Raw genomic sequence first — 15,975 nt, 5'->3', positions numbered from 1 at the left:
ACATCAAAACTGTGGGCCCATATTTTGTGTAATAATCTACTAAGTGGCACCTTATCAAACATCTTTTGAAAATCCATATACAATCCATTTACTGTTTGTTGAACCATAATATGATATTCATTTAACCAGAATGAACAAAAATAGATACTTCCTCTGATTGCTAATCTGCATTTTTTATGCATGCATCCACAGCTCTGTGCAACACCTGGCACTACTTCATCTTGTGCATTTGATAACATTATGCAGCTGGGATGTCTCTGTAAGACTTTTTTTGTATATGCTTAATAATTACTTAATTTTACTGCTTAAAGCTTAAAATTGTGATCTGGCCTTTTAGTTATTGTAGAATTTCAGGCATGTAACAGTACATTATTCTGAGCAAAGTATCCAAACATTTTGATGGCACATTTTTGGTGTCTTACAGGAGGTCTCATTGATCTTTGCTATGAACTTAGTGACCAATACAGAAACATTTTACCTTATTATGGCAATTTGCAACTCACTTAAAAAGATGGAATTTCTTTTCTTGAGACTATTTCAGTACCAAAAATGAAATGTGCATGTCCTTACATTTACATTGATTACATTTTCTCATTCTGCCCAATATAGTTTTAAGAAGAGATGTATGTATAAGGTTGTTCCATGCTCCCAATAGTCCTTCCAACTTGTATAAATATCTGATCATTTAGAGGTGCTATTATGGATAATTTATCTCTTAGAGATTCAAGAAATTATCCAGGTACTTTATGTAGTTCCTCCAACTTATCAGATCTACTCTAAACTTGAAACTCCTCACTTTATGGAAAAAATTTCCCAACTCTTCAATATGCTGTAAGTGGCTGGATACCACCAACAGGTGAACGTAAAGGTCAGGCTGTTGTGTAAAATGTAACTTTTACAAGCCACTGTTACCAAAGAATTTGAGAAGTCAGAAGTTTATCAGAATCCAGGGTTCAAATTAAATTTATTATCAAAGGTCATATATGTCACCATATACAACCCTGAGATTCATTTTCTTGCAGTCCTACTCAATAAATCCAAAATAGAATAATAGCCATAACATAATGAATGAAAAACCACACCAACTTGGGCATTCAACCAGTGGGCAAAAGACAACAAACTGTGCAAGCATAAAAAAAGAAATAATACACAAATAAATAAGTGATAAATATTGAGAACATGTGATCAAGAGCCCTTGAAATTGAGTCCATTGGTTGTAGGAACATTTCAATGATGGGGCAAATGAAGTTGAGTGAAGTTATCCCCTTTAGTTCACGAGCCTGAAGAAGTACAGTCGATGTTTCAGGTCGATACCCTTCGTCAGGACTAATGGTAAAAAGAGATAATAAGAGATTTGAAAGTGGCAGGGGGAAAAGGGAGACCCAAAATTATAGGAGAAGACAAGAGGGTGAGGGATGAAGCTAAGAGCTGGGAAGTGGATTGGCAAAACGGATACAAGGCTAGAGAAGGGGGTGTAACATAGGATGGAAGACCTTGGAAGAAGGGGAGCACCAGAGAGAGATGGAGAACAGGCAAGTAGTTATTGTGAGAAGAAAAGAGAGAAAAAAATAAGGGTGGGGTAAAAAGGGGAGGAGGGGCATTAATGGAAGTTAGAGAAACCAATGTTCAAGCCATCAGGTTGGAGGCTACCCAGACGGAATATAAGGTGTTGTTCCTCCAATGAAGCTGAACACCTATGCTGTGTCCGCCAGAGGAAGCAGGATCTCCCAGTGGCCACACATTTTAATTCCACATCCCATTCCTATTCCAATATGTCAATCCATGGCCTCCTCTACTGTTGAGATGAAGCCACACTCAAGTTGGAGGAACAACACCTTATATTCCGTTTGGGTAGCTTCCAACCTAATGGCTTGAACATTGATTTCTCTAACTTCTGTTAATGTCCCTCCTCCCCTTGTTACTCCATCCCTAATTTTTAATAATTTATTTTTCTCTTTCACTCTCACAATAACTCCTTGTCTGTTCTCCATCTTCCTCTGGTGCTCCCCTCCCCCTTTCTTTCTTCCAAGGCCTTCCGTCCTGTGATATTCCCCCTTCTCCAGCCTCTCTCCCTCTCGTGTCTTCTCCTATCATTTTGGGTCTCCCTTTCCCCCTCCCACTTCCAAATCTCTTACTGTTTCTTTTTTCTGTTAGTGCTGACGACAGCTCTTGACCCGAAATGTAGACTGTACTACTTCCTATAGATCAGGGGTTCCCAACCTGGGGTGGCCGCACCCCCAGTGGGTGTGAGATGGGATTTCACTGGGTGCGACACAGAGTGGCTTGTGTCCTTGAGTGATGAGTCACGAGTCATCAATCAGCCAGCTGCCAGTGTGCCTTGGGAAATGGTAGTTATGTCTGTCCCAAGCACACTCCAGTCTCCCGCTGCCCGAGTCCAGAGATACGTAAACTCACTCCAGTCTCCCACTGCCCGAGTCAGCATTGAGGATTCTCATCAGTGTTACCTGGGAGTTACACCTCAGAGTTGAGGAGTCTCATTAATGTTAGCTAGAAGGTTACATCTCAGAGTTAAGAATCATCTCATAGTGCCAAAATCTTTATACGTCCCGAATCAACCATTGAGTAAAGACTTTGCATTAAAACCAAACCCACAGTAGGAAAATTATTCAATTATAAAAATTTTAAAAAGCGGCATTTTGATAAAAAGCAGCTGAAGTCATTTATTCGTATTTGTCTCAATGCATTAAAGAAGTTTTTGAATTTCAAAGGTTTTTTTTCTCTTAAAAGGTTTTTTTCTTGAATCATTGATGTGTGATGGGAGTTCATATCTCTGATAATCATCGGAAGTAGGTGTGTAAATTCAGTAGAGCGAAGCCTACTAAGTCACGTCGCGATCCCGTAGCATTTCCACCTGATGATTTATCTTGGCGTAACCGCAAATATTGTCATAATATAATATTCAAAAGCGTATTTCTCGCGATACTTTGCTATAGGCGTGTCTGGTTGAGTAAAGTAGTCATCCCTGACTTAGTCAGATAGTTTTTCTCATATTAGCTCATATTTTTCTCTTTACCCTTAACCCTTCATTAACCCTTCATCATGTCAAAAAGAAGGAAATGGAATGATGACTATGTGTATTTTGGTTTCATTTGCACAACAGGAGATGATGGCTTGCAAAAACCCCAGTGCATTCTTTGTAGCGTTGTGTTTTCCAACTTAAATCTGAAGCCATCCAAGCTTCAAGAGCACTTCAAGAACAAGCATGGTGGAGCTGATGTTGAAGGACATGATGTTGGGTCATTGAAAATCAAAAGAGCTCATTTTGATTAACACAGAACTCTTCCAAAATTAGGTTTAATTTCTGTTGAAAAATATCTTCACTCAAATCACTGATTCGGTTGTGAATGACATTATTTGATAGGGGCACCTGTTCAAATTTTTTTCTTGCTTCTTTGCCCAGCATAATTGTTGCCATTTCCAGTGCACATGGCTTGATGAGATCTTCCGCAATTGTATGGGGCTTCTTGGATATGGCCACTTTATATCCCACTTGGCATGAAGCAAGAAGTAGTGGTTTTTCAACAGAAATGAAACCTAATTTTGGAAGAGTTCCTAATCAAAATGAGCTCTTCTGATTTTCAATGACCCAACATCATGTCCTTCAACATCAGCACAACCATGCTTGTTCTTGAAGTGCTCTTGAAGCTTGGATGGCTTCATATTTGAGCTGGAAAACACAACGCTATGAAGAATGCACTGGGGTTTTTGCAAGCCATCATTTCCTGGTGTGCAAGTGAAACCAAAGCACACATAGTCATCATTCCATTTCCTTCTTTTTGACATGATGAAGGGTTAAGGGTAAAGAGAAAAATATGAGCTTATATGAGAAAAACTATCTGTCAGGGATGATCACTTTACTCAACCAGACATGCCTATAGCAAAGTATTGCAAGAAATACACTTTCGATATTACATTATTACATTATATTACGACAATATTTGCGGTTACGCCAAGATAAATCATCAGGTGGAAATGCTACGGGATCGCGACGTGACTTAGTAGGCTTCGCTCTACTGAATTTACACATCTATTTCCAACGATTATCAGAGATATGAACCCATCACATGATTCAAAGCCCTCGGTACTAACCATGATACCTCTTCAACTAACGCAATTCAAAATTATCAATGATTTAAGAAAAAAACCTTTGAAATTCAAAACTTCTTGAATGCGTTGAGACAAATACGAATGAATGACTTCAGCCGCTTTTTATCAAAATGCCGCTTTTTAAAATTTTATAATTGAATAATTTTCCTACTGCGGGTTTGGTTTTAATGCGAAGTCATTACTCAATGGTTGATTCGGGACGTATAAAGATTTTGGCATTATGAGATGATTCTTAACTCTGAGATGTAACCTTCTAGCTCACATTAATGAGACTCCTCAACTCTGAGGTGTAATTCCCAGTTAACACTGATGAGAATCCTCAACGCTGACTTGGGCAGTGGGAGACTGGAGTGAGTTTACGTCTCTCTCGACTCGGGCAGCGGGAGACTGGAGTGTGCTTGGGACAAACGTTACTACCATTTCTCAAGGCACACTGGCAGCTGGCTGAGTGATCTCATGACTCATCACTCAAGGACACAAACCACTCTTTGTCGCACCCCCTGAAGTCCCATCTCGCACCCCAAGGTTGGGAACCCCTGATCTACAGTCATAATACTCAGGGAGATGGGCTATATCGCTTTTTTAAAAATTTGTGACTACTTTTTTTATTCTGAAACCGAAATCATGTGTGCTGTTTGTGCTATGTGCTATGCCAATAGACAACAGGTGCAGGAGTAGGCCATTTGGCTCTTTGAGCCAGCACTGCCATTCAGTATGATCATGGCTGATCATCCACTATCAGTACCCTGTTCCTGCTTTCTCCCCATATCCCTTGACTTCCGCTATCTTTAAGAGCTCTATCTATCTCTCTCTTGAAAGCATCCAGAGAAGTGGCCTCCACTGCCCTCTGAGGCAGAGCATTCCACACATTTTTCTGGGCGAAAAAGTTTTTCCTCAACTCTGTTCTAAATGGCCTACCCCTTATTTTTAAACTGTGGTCTCTGATTCTGGACTCCCCCAACATCAAGAACATATTTCCTGCCTCTAGCATGTCCAATCCCTTAATAATCTTATATGTTTCAATCAGATCCCCTCTAAATTCCAGTGTACACAAGCCAAGTCACGCCAATCTTTCAGCATATGACAGTCCCGCCATCCCGGGAAATAACCTAGTGAACCTACGCTGCACTCCCTCAATAGCAAGAGTGTCCTTCATCAAATTTGGAGACCAAAACTGAACACAGTACTACAGGTGTGGTCTCACCAGGGCTCTGTACAACTGCAGAAGGACCTCTTTGCTCCTTTACTCAACTCCCCTTGTTATGAAGGCCAACATGCCATTAGCTTTCTTCACTGCCTGCTGTGCCTGCATGCTTACATTTAGTGACTGATGAACAAGGACACCTAGATCTCGTTGTTCTTTCCCTTTTCCTAACTTGACACCATTCAGATAGTAATCTGCCTTCCTGTTCTTGCCACTAAAGTGGATAACCTTACATTTATCCACATTAAACTGTATCTGCCCACTCACCCAACCTGTCCAAGTCACCGTGCATTCTCATAACATCCTCCTCACATTTAACATTGCCACCCAGCTTTGTATCATCTGCAAATTTGCTAATGTAACTTTTAATCCCTTTATCTAAATCATTAATGTATATTGTAAATAGCTGCGGTCCCAGCACCGAGCCTTGCGGTACCCCACTAGTCACTGCCTGCCATTCTGAAAGGGATCCGTAAATCCCTACTCTTTGTTTCCTGTCTGCCAACCAATTTTCAATCCATGTCAGTACCCTACCCCCAATACCATGTGCTCCAATTTTGCCCACTAATCTCCTATGTGGAACCTTATCAAAGGCTTTCTGGAAGTTCAGGTACACTACATCCACTGGCTCTCCCTTGTCTATTTTCATAGTTACATCCTCAAAAAATTCCAGAAGATTAGTCAAGCATGATTTCCCCTTTGTAAATCCATGCTGACTCTAAACGATCCTATTACTGCTATCCATACATACTGCTATTTCATCTTTTATAATTGAATCCAGCATCTTTCCCACCGCTGTCAGGCTAACTGGTCTATAATTCCCTACTTTCTCTCTCCCTCCTTACTTAAAAAGTGGGATAACATTAACTACCCTCCAGTCCACAGGAACAGATCCTGAATCAATAGAACATTGGAAAATGATTACCAATGCATCCACGATTTCTAGAGTCACCTCCTTAAGTACCCTGGGATGCAGACCATCAGGCCCTGGGGATTTATCGGCCTTCAGTCCCATCAGTCTACCCAACACCATTTTTTGCCTAATGTGAATTTCCTTCAGTTCCTCTGTTACCCTCTGGCCATTATTATATCTGGGAGATAGTTTATGTTTTCCCTAGAGAAGACAGATCCAAAGTACCTGTTCAACTCGTCTGCCATTTCCTTGTTCCCCATAATAATTTCACCCATTTCTGTCAAGGGTTCAACTTCGGTCTTAACTAATTTTTTCCTCTTCACATACCTAAGGAAGCTTTTACTAGCCTTCTTTATATTCTTGGCTAGCTTACCTTTGTACCTCATCTTTTCTCCCCATATTGCCTTTTTAGTTATCTTTTGTTGCTCTTTAAAAGTTTCCCAATCCTCTGGCTTCCTGCTCATTTTTGCTATGTTATACTTCTTCTATTTTATTTTTATACTGTCATTGACTTACATTGTCAGCCATGGTCGCCCCTTACTCCCCTTAGAATCTTTCTTCCTCTTTGAAATGAACTGATCCTGCACCTTCTGCATTACTTCCAGAAATACCTGCCATTGTTGTTCCACTGTCAACCCTGCTAGGATATCTTTCCAGTCAACTTTGGCCAGCTCCTCCCTCATGGCTGAATAGTCCCCTTTGTTCAACTGTAATGCTGACACTTCCAATTTTCTCTTCTCCCTCTCAAATTGTAGATTAAAACTTATCATATTATGGTCGCTACCTCCTAATGGCTCCTTTACCTCGAGTTCCCTTATCAAATCTGGTTCATTACGCAACATTAAATTCAGAATTGCCTTCTCTCTGGTAGGCTCCAGTACAAGCTGCTCTAAGAATCTATCCTGGAGGCACTCCACAAACTCCCTTTCTTGGGGTCCAGTACCAACCTGATTTTCCCAGTCTACCTGCATGTTGAAATCCCCCATAAAAACCATAGCATTACCTTTGCGACATGTCAATTTTTAACACTTGATTCAACTTATAATTATGGAGAAGGATAGGACTGGACCCAGTGTTGAGATTTTTGATTGGTGAAAGGCTAACTTTGAGGAGATGCAAAAAGATTTAGGAGTGGATTGGGACAATTTGTTTTATGAGAAGGATGTAATAGAGAAATGGAGGTTATTTAACAGTGAAATTTTGAGGGTACAGAATCTTTATGTTCCTGTTAGGTTGAAAGGAAAGGTTAAAAATTTGAGAGAGCCATGGTTTTCAAGGGATATTGGAAACTTGGTTAGGAAAAAGAGAGATATCTACAGTAAATATAGGCAGCATGGAGTAAATGAGGTGCTCGAGGAATATAAAGAATGTAAGAAGAATCTTAAGAAAGAAATTAGAAAAGCTAAAAGAAAATATGAGGTTGCTTTGGCAAGTAAGCTGAAAATAAATCCAAAAGGTTTCTACAGTTATATTAATAGCAAAAGGATAGTGAGGGATAAAATTGGTCCCTTAGAGAATCAGAGTGGACAGCTATGTGTGGAGCTGAAAGAGATGGGGGAGATTTTGAGCAATTTCTTTTCTTCAGTATTCACTAAGAAGGATATTGAATTGTGTAAGGTAAGGGAAACAAGTAAGGAAGTTATGGAAACTATAACAATTAAAGAGGAGGAAGTACTGGCGCTTTTAAGGAATATAAAAGTGGATAAATCTCTGGGTCCTGACAGGATATTCCCTAGGACCTCGAGGAAAGTTAGTGTGGAAATAGCAAGGGCTCTGACAGAAATATTTCAAATGTCATTAGAAACAGGGATGGTGCTGGAGGATTGGCGTATTGCTCATGTGGTTCCATTGTTTAAAAAGGGTTCTAAGAGTAAACCTAGCAATTATAGCCCTGTCAGTTTGACGTCAGTGGTGGGTAAAGTAATGGAAACTCTTCTTAGAGATGGTATATATAATTATCTGGATAGACAGGGTCTGATTAGGAACAGTCAACATGGATTTGTGCATGGAAGTCATGTTTGACAAATCTTATTGAATTTATTGAAGAGGTTACGAGGAAAGCTGACGGGGTAAAGCAGTGGATGTTGTCTATTTGGACTTCAGTAAGGCCTTTGACAAGTTTTTGCATGGAAGGTTAGTTAGGAAGGTTCAATTGTTAGGTATTAATATTGAAGTAGTGAAATGGATTCAACAGTGGCTGGATGGGAGATGCCAGAGAGTAGTGATGGATAACTGTTTGTCAGGTTGGAGGCAGGTGACTAGTGGTGTGCCTCAGGGATCTGTACTGGGTCCAATGTTGTTTGTCATATACATTAATGATCTGGATGATGGGGTGGTAAATTGGATTAGTAAGTATGCAGATGATAGTAAGGTAGGTGGCATTGTGGATAATGAAGTAGGTTTTCAAAGATTGCAGAGAGATTTAGGCCAATTAGAAGAGTGGGCTGAACAATGGCAGATGGAGTTTAATGCTGAGAAGTGTGAGGTTCTACATTTTGACAGGAATAATCCAAATAGGACATACATGGTAAATGGTAGGGCATTGAAGAATGCAGTAGAACAGAGTGATCTAGGAATAATGGTGCATAGTTCCCTGAAGGTGGAATCTCATGTGGATAGGGTGGTGAAGAAAGCTTTTGGTATTGTTATGAATGTACCACAGCTCTGAGGGGCCGAAGGGTGCGGGGTAGCCCCCTCCTTTGTGAGAATCGCAGGATCGCTATTGATTTGGGCCAGGAGACCCAGGAAATGAGAGAGAGGCATGCAGAATGTCTTGACTCCCCAGGCGATATAAAGCTACGGGAAACGGCCATTGTCTCTTGGAGACGGACTTGTGTATTACAATACTGTGCTACGTGGAAGCCCTCAGGAAAAGTGAGCTGGTTGAGGGAGGGATTGCATCATCCCCCAACCTGATTGACATCTGAGACCCTGTGAGTCAGGATAAAAGAGTGTCTGTGGAAACAGCCCCTTCAGACGCACCAAAAGAAATGCTAGTAATCCCGTAATAGCGGAAGCCGGTGGGGAGGCCACGTGCGTTCGGTTCCATTTGCCCTGGAACCGGTGCCCTTTACCACGGAAAAACGGCTTTTAGCTAACAACGGAGAAACCAACTCCCAACGACTCAAAGGATTGACATCATAAAAGGACTGGGCAAGTTTTAAACCCGTCTTTCTCTCAAACCAAAACGCTGCAGCTTGAACAAACTAACAGTTACTTTTATATTTCCATCGGACAATACATTAACCCCTAGACAATGATAGAGCTATTTCTTATTGATTATTATTATACCCACGTGTTTAGATTTAGTATTGACGACGTATATTATCTGTATGTTTGCATTGATATTATTTTGTGTATTTTTATCAATAAATACTGTTAAAATAGTACCATCAGACTTCAACGGACCTGTCTATCTTTGCTGGTAAGTGACCCAGTTACGGGGTTCATAACATTATGTTGGCCTTTATAAATCAGAGCATTGAGTATAGGAGTTGGGATGTGATGTTATAATTGTACAAGGCATTGGTAAGGCCGAATTTGGAGTATTGTGTATGGTTCTGGTCACTGAATTATAGGAAAGATGTCAACAAAATAGAGACAGTACAGAGAAGATTTACTAGCATATTACCTGGGTTTCAGCACCTAAGTTACCGGGAAAGGTTGAACAGGTTAGGTCTTTATTCTTTGGAGCGTAGAAGGTTGAGGGGGGACTTGATATTTAAAATTATGAGGGGGATAGATAGAGCTGACGTGGATAGGCTTTTTCCATTGAGAGTAAGGGAGATTCAAACAAGAGGACATGAGTTGAGAGTTAGGGGGCAAAAGTTTAAGGGTAACATGAGGGGGAATTTCTTTACTCAGAGAGTGGTAGCTGTGTGGAACGAGCTTCCAGTAGAAGTGGTAGAAGGAGGTTTGATATTGTCATTTAAAGTAAAATTGGATAGGTATATGGACAGAAAAGGAATGGAGGGTTATGGGCTGAGTGTGGGTCAGTGGGACTAGGTGAATGTAAGACTAGATGGGCCAAGATGGCCTGTTTCCATGCTGTAATTGTTATATGGTTATATATGGTTATATGGTTATAACTTGCACTCTATATCCAGGCTACTGTTTGGGGGCCTGTGGATAACTCCCATTAGGGTCTTTTTGCCCTTACAATTTCTCAGTTCTATCCATACTGACTCTACATCTCCTGATTCTATGTCACCCCTCTCAAGTGACTGAATTTCATTCCTCACCAAAAGAGCCACCCCACCCCCTCTGCCCAACTGTATATCCTTGAATATTCATTTTTCAGCCTTGGTCCTCTTGCAGTCATGTCTCTATTATTCCTACAACATCTTACTTTCCACTTTCCAACTATGTGTCATTGGTAATGTGTTTTGCACCTTGACCTCAGAGGAACATTGTCTGGCTGTATTCATGTGTAATTACATGATAAAATTGGAACTCAAATAACATCCTGTTCCAGTTTGGTATGGCAACTGCTGCACCCAAGACCAAAATAAATTGCATGTTGCTGTGACAGAGCCAAATCCATGATGCAAAACAGGCTCCTCTGTATTGATTCCATGTGCACTTTCCTTGCCTCAGGAAGACTGCTAATAAAATCAAGAGTCTCTTTCCCCTTAGTCATTCTCAATCCCCTCTACACCACCCCCCCCCCCGCCCCCGTTAGATAGAAGGTACCAGTACTGAGCACACTTATCACCAGACACAAAGACAGCTTCTATCCATTGTTGACATACTCTGGAAAAGACTTCACATACACTAGAAGATCAACTCTAGATCTCTCAGAATACCGCATTCTGGTCCTTGCATTTACCATGTACCTGCATTACGATATTCTGCATTCTATTTTTTTTTACTACTTCCAAGGGATGTCATGGATCACTTGGTTCTTGAAGTAACCAGTACAGCCCTAAATAGTGCCTACTTTGCCTTCTCCTGTTGACACTAGTGATTCTTCCTTTTGAAATTTGTGTGTAATTTGTGTTTAATTTTATCAAGGATGTGCTCAGCATTTGTATCTTCTACTTAACCGGAGTCGGGGGGAGGGGGGTGCAATTGAGAATGACTGAGGGGAGAGAGATCCTTAGTTTTCTTGTACTTAAATGCTTAAATAATGCTATGTGGCTGTGATTCAGATACAAGTAATTTTTTCATTGCACCTCAGCATACATGTACTTGTGCACATAACAATAAAGATGACTTTGACAATTACTTTGGATAGCATGAAGAAGAGAGCTTTTCACTATATTCTGAATGCAGCCCACAGTCTCCAGTTCCTGACATGTTCAAATATAAAGGGGTCATATTGCTGACCTGCAGCATCCGAGACTCAACAACCTGACACAATATGCTCCAGAAATACCATTTTAAAAAACTGTAGACCGAAATGCCAAGTACATTTAACAATAATAAACTAATATCAAACCAATACCAAAATGCCTACACAAAGACAACAAAGGTCAGAGATGTTACATCAGCACCATGCTAGTTTGAATCCCTGACCTGTACTTTTGCAAATAAACATTAGAGTGAGTGGGGGGGGTTTATCCATATATAATTTTCCGTACTTGATTTTAATTTTAAAAAATGTCAGTCAGACTGTAATGTGGACAATAATGCTTTTCATACTTATTTTCCCCAAAATTATTAAATGAAAGAGAATAGAACTTCGGCTTACAGCTGAAGTTACAGCTGTCCATGTGGAGAATTTCTGATGAGCCGGTCCACTGCTGTAGACTGATTAAGAAAATGATCTTTTGGATATTTTAATCCAAATGGAAACACTGGGCTAAATCTAACTGAACTCAGCCCACGACCCAGAATTAGTGCCCAGAATCTTCAGTTCTTGACAGGTCCAATTTGAATTTGCTGATCTGAAGCATCCTAGGCTCCAACAACCTGGCACAATGTGGTTCACCTCCTCAGAGCATGGTGACGGTAAAAAATATTACCATTTCATTAAGGCACATTAACACCTTATCATGTGTCTAAATATTCTTTGGTTTTAACAATTGCCTTGAAAAACTGGCTGAAGCAGTCTGGAGAGCCCCCTGGAATAAGTCTATAGGGTTTCTCACCCACAAAGTTGCACTAAGTTCCCAGAAATCGCAAGATTGCTGAAATTCTTGATTATAATTGTCAGAAGATTAGCATAAACTAATTCTATCTTTAAAATAGTCTATGTATTGTCTAGAGATGATCTTCATTTCCTTCTTACAACATAAAAAGAATTGTGCTATTAAGATTTAGTTGATTGTATTGTACAGACAATGATAAGAATTTTCTAAATGCTTTTACACAGTTGATTTTTTTTACTCTTTTTGATTCCATTCAGCATTGGCAGGTTCCACTGGAAGCAGATTCCGCTCTTTGAAAATGTGGTTTGTATTCCAGTTGTATGGAGTAAAAGGAATTCAAAAATATATTTGCAGGGTAAGGTACAGACATTATTATAAAAAATACACATGAAACATGTAGCAAAATGTATTCCCAAATATCTGTGCACTGTACTTTGATTATAACTATATTAATCATTTTTATACCACCATGAATGATACTTGCAATGTTTACAAAACAGTTGAATAAATAAGTTACATTTTTTATTTATTCATTTTTGGTATCTGGGCATTACTGTTAAGACCTGTATTTATTGCCTCTTACTAAATTTCTCTTTAGAATATGACAGTGCTCTGCCCCTTGAACTGCTGCAGTCCTTCTGGAGAATGGAGTTACTTAGGGAGCTCCAAAATTTAAACCAAGTGATGATGTAGTTTTGGTGATATAATTCCAAGACTTGGTTGCATATAACTTGGAGATTAAGCAAGTGGTGTTGATCCCATGCACCTGAAACTCTTGCCTTTGTTGGTGGTACAGATTGTAAATTTGGGAAGTGTTATTGATGCAGCCTGATGAAGGTGAATGAGGTTACGATTAGGAAGCTGCTTTGTCTGAATGCTGTTGAGCTTCTTGGGTCAGAATGTAGTCCCAAATGGAAGAGATGAGCTTCTAATAACTTGGTTGACTTGACCTTCTTGTTGAGGATATGCGTTGATAAACTACTGTGTTTCAGCAGTACATTCTGTACATTGACTGTGTGGCAGTGTATGTGCTTTCTCCTGTAGAAAGATTAGTGGACTGTCTTCTTCTGTATGATGACAAACATCTGCAATTGTGATATAGCTGCAGGCACCCATGTGCATTTTGGATATTTTCTCTTCTTCAGCAGGTTTCACTCCAATTCTGTGAGTTCTGAGATGCTTGTGAGCTCATTCACACCTTCCACTATTTCTTGCTTATTTGCTAAAGCTCCTGATAAAGAGATTCCATAGTCTCAAGGCTATTTGCAATGAGGTTTCACATTTTGAGCAATCATGGGCCTGGAACTCACATATTTTGCCAGGAGTCTATGATAACTGAACTTAGAGTAGAGTTCCAGTCTCAGAGTTTGGTATTGGTGTGAATGATGTGGCCCACTCTTTATATAAACATGACCATAACAAGAAACTTGTAAGAGGGCAATAAAGTTGGTTCCCTTATTCTGTGGAATAAGTCCATCATTGTGATTGCACTCTTCCTATCCCTGAGTTCCACCCAAATGGACTGAGTGTCTGACCTCTCCATTATGTCTCCTCTGAGTACAGTAGTGATAATGTCCCTGATTAGTAGTGAAACTCCACCCCCTCTTTTACCTCCTCCTCTATTTTTTCTAAAACTCCAAAAACCTGGTACATTAATCACCCATTCCTGCCCCTCTCCCAGCCAAGTTTTAATTAATGGCTACAACATCATAGTTCCATGTACTGATCCGTGCTCTAAGTTCATCATCCTTACCCATAATACTCATAGCATTAAAATACACTAACTTAAAATTATCCAGCCCATCATACCTGTTATTTCGAATGTGCCTTTCAATATTTTCCCTGACATCTAACTTCTGGTCCGATCCTTCTTTTACTAACCTGGGGCTCTGGTTTCCAGTGCCCTGCAAAACTAGTTTAAGCTCTCTTGAGTAGCACCAGCAAACCTCCTGGCCAGGATATTGGTCCCTCTCCAGTTCAGGTGCAACCTATCCTTCTTGTACAGGCACCCCTTCCCCAGAAAAGGTTACAATGATCCACAAACTTGAAACCCTATTCCCCTGCTCCATCTCTGCAGCTATTCATTCATCCATGCTTACTTTCATTAGCCTGTGGCCTAGGAAGTAATCCAGAGATTACAACCTTGGAGGTCCTTCTCTTCAGCCTCTTTCCTAACTTTATATACTCACTGTGTAGGACCTCTTCCCATTTTCTGCCACTGTTATTGATGCCAATATGCCCCACGGACTCGAGCAGTTCACCCTCCCACTTGAAAATATCCTGCAGCCACTCTGATACATCATGGACCCTAGCATCCAGCAGACAACACACAGAATCTCCTTTCTGTTTTCCTAACTATTGAGTTCCCTATAACTACAACTCCACCCGAGTTGACCCTTCCCTGTCGAGCTCTGAGCCAGCCACTGTATCACCAGTATCGCCATTTAGTGCTGTGATCTGATGGATCATCCCACCAGCAGTATCCAATGGGGTATACTTGTTGCTGAGGGAATGACTACAGGGGAACCCTGAACTGACCTCTTAATCCCCTTATCTCTCCTGGTGGTTACCCATCTACTGTCTGAAGCCTGTACTCCGGGTGTGACCACCTCTTCAAAAGTTTCATCTATAATATCTTCAGCTTCCCAAATGATCCTGAGTAAATCCAACTGGAGCTCCAACTCCTTGACCCAGTCAGTCAGGCGCTAAAGATCCCGCAAATGTAGTCATTGGGGAAATCATCAGGTATCTCGAATTCCTACAGCTGAAAGGAGGACTATTGCATCCTGACTACTCTATACCAAAAAAGTAAAAGGCTTGACTTTTCTTAACTGCGCCCCTGCCTGTTCACACTAAAGCCTTCACTCTGTCACTGGCACATTCAAACAACGGTCACTCCGCTTGAGCCGACCCTCCTTGAATTTGCATCTGAGGTTAGTCCTCTAATGCCAACACTTCCCATACCTGCTGAATCCAAAAAGACTGGCCTTGTCCAAATTGCTCCTTTTATCTGCTCTCCCGACTTCTGTTGGTCTCTGACCCAACAGACTCTCCTCTTTCCTGAACCGCCAACAAAATCTATTCACAATTGTTTAGAAAATAATTCAAGGTCATTTTCTTCAAGAAATTGTTGAAATAAAAATACAAAAACAAAAAATATATATTTTTAGTCCTTGCATTTTTAGTTTATTATAGATATCAGCAATGGTGAATGATTTTGTTGAATTTGTATAATTTGTGTAGCAGATTACCTTTACTCAAAAGTGAATTAATTTCAGCCTATTCTATTTATCACAGAACGTGGCTCCAGCACATGAATTTGCAAGTGTGGTACATCAAGGTGAGTGGTTCAAGGTTATTGGTGATGTGGTATTGGGACTGGTGTGCTTCAGAATGAAGGTATGTAAACATACTGTTAATATTACATGCTCTGTATTTTGCACTTTAGCATGCAGGCTTATCCTCTGTTGCAGTCTAAAGAACAACAGGCCCCAGATCAGGTATTGACTTTTTTTTTTATCCCAAACCCCAATCAATTTTGGGTCAGTTGTGTGCAATTTATTGTACAGCTGTTTGGGGTCACCATTAAATAATGGTATGCAAATACACAAAGTATTCAAAGGCAAAATTTATTATCT

General features: G+C 40.3%; 1 pseudogene; it reads left to right on the top strand.

Moving 5' to 3' along the window:
- Positions 1-15,975, top strand: part of LOC132395608 (etoposide-induced protein 2.4 homolog) — a 36,583-nt pseudogene that overhangs the window by 9,298 nt on the left and 11,310 nt on the right.

This window comes from Hypanus sabinus, chromosome 6, assembly GCF_030144855.1.
Source record: "Hypanus sabinus isolate sHypSab1 chromosome 6, sHypSab1.hap1, whole genome shotgun sequence".
Taxonomy (NCBI): domain Eukaryota; kingdom Metazoa; phylum Chordata; class Chondrichthyes; order Myliobatiformes; family Dasyatidae; genus Hypanus; species Hypanus sabinus.
This window is presented reverse-complemented; position numbering and strand designations above follow the sequence as displayed.